We start from the raw sequence: 6,150 nt of genomic DNA on the forward strand, positions 1-6,150 counted from the left end.
ATTCAATCAAGTATACAATTCTATCTAAAACTAACCTACTCAGCTCGAATTCAGACTGACCTGAGCTTTTTGAAATATTTGTTCCTTCTTTTGTTAGTCTTCCCTTACATAGTTCGCTCCTTTTTCGGGTGAAATTTAGCCAACTTTATTGATCCTTATCAAAAAAAAGTTCTAAATAATAAAGGAAAATGGTAAGAATTAAATGTGGACAAATTATAAATTGACTAAATGTGATATTGGTAAAAGATAAGTCTAAATGTTGTAAGGCCAAGGTCAAAAGATGGCTATTTTTAAATATTGTTCAACAAATTCTAAGTTTTGGCCAAGTTTCCACCATTGATCTTCAACCTTTCAAACCAAACATCCTATTCTTAACCTCCACAATTTTCATGTTAATGCAATATATATATAGAGGAGATCCTACCATCATTCTCTTAAATCCAACATCCATAATTGGTTTCTGTCTCCTAAAACCTTTGACAAACCAAATCTCTGTCCCTCACAACATGGTGAAGAACGTGAGAAGCACGCAAAATTGGGTTGTTGAAGTGGCACCATCAACTTTTGTATCACGTAGAAGATCTTCGAGTTCTCCTAAGTTGGCCACCATTGTTGAAGAAGGATCAAACAATATTGAGATTTTGCCCGACAGAGTTTTCTTTTTCCTTCCTGTTTTGGTCTCCTTTGTGTCTTATTTTTTGTTGTACAGACACATTTTTGATGTCTAAATGGAGAAGTGGAAGGACAAACAAAAAAAACAACAACAACGAATCAAAATAAATTTATTTGGAGAAATTTTTCTTCTTTTTGTTAGCAAAAATAGGGAGAAATGTCGATGAATATAGGAATTGATTCTCGGGTATTTCTTTTACCACTATGCATTGCCGTGATATATTTGGAGTAACGTTGTGGGCTCATTGATCTGGTCTGTTTGGATGGAAAGAAACAACAGACTTTGCTCGGACTCCCTAAATTCTTGCCTCCAGATTTGGGAGGATATCAAGGTGTTGGCTTCTGCTTGGTCATCAAAATATATCAAACCTCTCTTGTAACTACGATATCTTATCATTTCTCTCTATTTGAGTGCTTTCCTCTGGCCTTTCTTTTGTAATCTCTATGTTGCTCATATACATTTTTTTCAAATGAAATGATTCTGATATCTGATTTAATTTGGAATTTCTGTCTCCTGACTCTCTTTTATCTGCTTGCTCGACTAATTATGACATAATACTTCTCACAACACCATGATTTTATCATGATTCATTGCTAAATATAACGTTTGTTCATCCCTTATGTCAAGATTAAGTTAAAAACTATTAGAATTTGAGAGACACTAATAATAATATTTTTCAATAGCTTAGAACTATAATTAAATGGATATAAGCAGTCATATTCAGTCAACATTTAACCCATCAATAAATAACAATAAACCAAGGATGACTATACATATATATGGCTAATGAAATATAAGATCAAAAGTCAACTATCAATAACAAATTCGTTTAAAGAAGATGCTAAAAAAAAAAAAAAACTATCAGTAACAAATTGAAATAAGTCCAAGACTCCTAAGTCAATAAGAAAATCTCACAAGTCACAGTAAACTATAAATTATAAAGTTTCAATAAATTATAATAACTATTAAGTCAAGTAAATAGTAATCTTCAGGAAGCATCATTCATTCATTCCTTTCGTCTTGTAAATATATATAGCTTGCAGCTTTCTCTATGCAATTTTTGAAACCTAAACAAATAAAAAATAAGCTATAGTTAATTTATTAGAAATTAGAAAACATAAACATATATATAATTTTGCAATAAAGTTCCAAACCTTTTTCAACGAGAGAAAACTCCTTCCAAATGTGATCGAAGATCAACACTAATTTCATTATAACAAACTTTGTGTACAAAAAAGAGTCTCAACTATAATAGAACTAGTGTAGAGCGGAAATGATTAATTACTCTCCCATTAATACTGAATGCAGACTCAAAAACAGTAGTAAACATAAAATTGCCAAAAACATCTCATGCAACCTTGCTAAGAACCATGTATTTAGAATAGGGTACTTTCCACCAATCTAAGATTTTAAAATTCTCATCCATTTTTGTATGACGCTCCAACAAGTAAACATCTACCTTTGAATTCACATTTACACTGTCATCTTTAGCATCTTTCATACTAGCAAATTGAAAGTGAAAATGATTTAAAACGCTATTCTTTAGTAGAAGCAATGGTAGATTGACTCACTCGAAATCTTTGAAGTAGGATGGACATTCTTAGGCAATGATAAACTATACTCATTCAATAGTAATCTCAAAATATCTTTACACTTTCTTTTCCAATTTCCTTTGCAATGTTAGCCTCAAATAGCTGGCTGAAACAATACAGGAGAAACTTATGACAAGGGCCTAGACAAAAACACAATATATATAATAAGTAATTCGACTTTTCACTATTTCCCCAATATTTATCATATTTCAATTGCATTTTGGTTGTAACTATAACAATAATAGGGCTACCACTATCATAAGGGTAGCTTCTTATACAATTTTGGATGGTAGAAATCTCATGAAATACTGTACTTAAAGTAAAGTATTATAAAGAAAACAAGAAATTTTGAGAGTTGCTTCATAAAAATGTAGATAAAATTAATTTAGTAAATGCAGCAACTCCCAATCGGTACTTTTTGGATTATGATCCTCTCTTATATTAAAGTATGTTATATCGTGGTCTTCTAGTCGTTCAAATGCCTTCTCAAATTTTTATTTTGTCTCAAGCATTAAGTATGTCGAGTTCCACCTAGTTGGAATAATGTTAAGACATAAAAGACTGTTGGTAGACATATTCTCCTCTTCGATACACTTCTTAAATTTACCAAATCGAGTAAGAAAAGGATCTAACAAATTTTACAGCATTTCGAATTCCAATCACCGACTCATGCCCATCTTTCAACTCATCACTCACAATCAAATTCTAAATATGCATGTTCACAACACCTAACATGTAGAAACTGTCTATCTAGCACCAACCCTCAGGGGTGTTAAAAAAATCCGATGACCCGACCAACCCGACCCAAATTGAAAAGGTTGGGTTGGGTTGGAATTTTTGAGAATCGAAAATTCGGCTCGGTTCATGGGTTAAACCAATTTTTGGTCTGTTCAACCCGAACCAAACCGAACATTAAAAAAAATTATATATATATATATATAATATTCGGGTTTTACTTTTAACTTTCTCCCTCTCCCCCCTCCTTGCGCCTCCCTCCCGTCTCTCATTTCCTTGCCTCCTTCTTGTTAGCTTTATGAGCTTCAATCATACTAAATGTTTTGATGATATCAAACTTTATTTACTAATGATTTTACTGTTTCAAAGTGCCTATTTCATAGAGCTCACAAACACGAATCCAACACCTTTTGAATCACTCGAATCGGAGTTTAAACGAAGAAATTATGGTCAAACTAAGTCAAGTGAACCAATCCTACGTGGTAAGGGACGTGACATTTAATAGTCAAATTATGCCACCAGGATAATGATGTGACAGTAATGTGGCATAAAAAATTTTGGTGATGTGGACAGTTCATGTGACGATACCTCACGCTTTCAATCTCAACAAATCAAATTCCCACAATTCTCTCAATTCCACAATCTTCTCTCAATTTCACATGATTTCTCAATCTCTACCAATTTTTCCAAATTTTCATAATCCTCTTTATCGTTTTTCTTATCTCTACTTTTAATTTGCATCATCCATCATTTGTTCCCCTAAATCTAATAGCCAAATTTCTTCTTCAAAACTCTATTTAAGGCTACCAAATTTCACTATTCTTCGCACCAATTATCAAAGTAAACATCTTTCTCCCTTCAAGTTATTGTGTTCTCATATTTTCATTCTTTTCATACAAAAAGTTGTCCATATTTTTTTGTTTGTGAGAGATACATTAGGGTGTAGCTTTTTTAGCTATTATTTTAGTACGGAATTTGTAAATCTACCTTTAGTGAGGAACTTTATTTGTATTGCTTATTTCATATTTTGGATTTTATATTGAGATGTGCGTACATCTTGGGTTGTGAGAAAACATAAATGGTTGGATCCTAAATCAATAAAAAGAATCGTGAGTTTCTCTTTAGCCTAGGATAAAAAGATGGTTGATCGGTTTGGTTCTCACCGCAAGAGAGTGGTTGCACTAAAATACCCAATAAGGAGTTTTGAGGAGTGGAGTAGGGATTTCCGAACCACTATAAAAATTTATGGTGTCATCTCTCTCTACTCTTTAATTTGTGCATTTAAATTTCGTTTGATTTTTTATTATTCTTAAAATTGTTTTTTAAAATGTACAAGTTCGTAAGCAACCTATTCACCCCCTCTAGTACTGTTCTCATCTCGATCCTATACTTCTCTCACTTCCCTCAATCTCCTTCTCCATCATCTCACTTCTCTCAATCTAACTCATCTCCCTCCTCTCTCAATCTCACTCATCTCTCTCCCTCGGCCTCTTCGTTTCCCTTTTCATTGAACGCTACAACTTTGAGGTGCTTCTCCTCTCTTTGTTTTTGTATAGTTTATTTTAGCTTTCTTTTTGTTGTTATGAGAAACCAGTCTCTTAAACCCACAAGTTTTGGTGTGATTTTCACGCTTCTTTTACTGTTTTTCATTCATATGGATTTTCAATCCTTGCTTCCATATTTTTTTCCCTCTTTGGCTTAACCATCTGTGCCTTCTATGTTACTTGTTGTATTTGCATTTTCCCCTTACAACTCTCTCTGATTGGAACCCGATGATCCAACCTAACCCGACCCGACCCGAAAATTGTAGGGTTGGGTTGGCTATCAATATTGGTTCGTTTGGGTCGACAAACTAACCAACCCGAAAATTTGGGTTGGTCCAAAAAGATCCATTAACCCGACCCAACCCGTGAACACCCCTACCAACCCTTGTTTGAAACACTTAACTAGATAAGCAATAGCAGTATCATTCGATGAAGCATTATCGACAATCAATGTCAACACCTTTTCAATCCTACATCGTTTCAAACAACTTTCAACTTCCCTTTCTATGGTCTCTCCTTTATGACTATCAATTTGAGAAAAATTGATGACCATCTCATGCAATTTCCAAGTACTAATAAAATATGCACAGACAAGACCATATGGTTAATATTTTGATAGGATGTCCAATTATCAGTTATGAGTGAAATTTTAGAATATATACCCTTGATCCATAAAAAGTGATTTCATGAGCTTGTTTTTTGTGTAGTATATATTGCTAAAATATCTTTAGCAATTATAGTTCGAGAAGGGAGAACAAACTTTGGATCCAACAAGGTCGCCTCACAAATATGCTAAATCCTTGGCTCGCCACAAATCTAAAGAACAATTCATGAATTATGATAATCAGCAACCATTCTCTACACTAAAAATTTCACATTTGAGATAGATATTTACCACCATATTGTCAACTATGTTATCAATATTTTTAAACCAAATTTTGTCAAGATGCATCTTTCGTCTTTGTGTAAGGACATTTTAGACAATAACTCTCAATATGTAATCTCATTGTCAATGTCCCATTCCTTTTTGTATGACATGCATATATTCTAGCTTGAATATCCAACATCATTCGAGTCATCTCTTCTTCAATTATATTTCTTTTTGTTTTTTAAAGCATCCAAACAAGAAATTTTAATTTTAACGATTTGAATCTATTTAGTTCCAAACACAAACAAGAATTTGAAATTGTTTCCATATTCTAAGATCGTGAATTTATTTATGATCAATTCCAAACACCAAACATATAATGACCGTAATATTATTGGTAGTAGTATAGTAGGTTTGTGGTTGAATGAGGATCCTCTCCCTAATTCAAGCCCCGTGGGGCACGTAGTTGGGGCTTTTCGTCCTTCCCTTCCATTCGAGGTCGAGTCTCGCAATGTTGAGTGACCATCGACACCCCTTGTTTATAGGGATCCAATAGGCGAAGCCATACGACATCGATTCTGGATTATAAAAGAAAGTAATATTATTTATATAATAAATAAATTGTTAAAATAAGAATATTACTATGAGATAAAATAAATCAAAATTTATTATTTTTGTTTGAGACATTTGTATTTCTATTTATGTTCTTTTTGCCTTTTACTCCCTTTTCCGAAACTC

The sequence above is a fragment of the Momordica charantia genome (genome assembly GCF_013281855.1).
Source record: "Momordica charantia cultivar OHB3-1 chromosome 8 unlocalized genomic scaffold, Mcharantia_2.0 BLBB01000008.1, whole genome shotgun sequence".
NCBI classification, from domain to species: domain Eukaryota; kingdom Viridiplantae; phylum Streptophyta; class Magnoliopsida; order Cucurbitales; family Cucurbitaceae; genus Momordica; species Momordica charantia.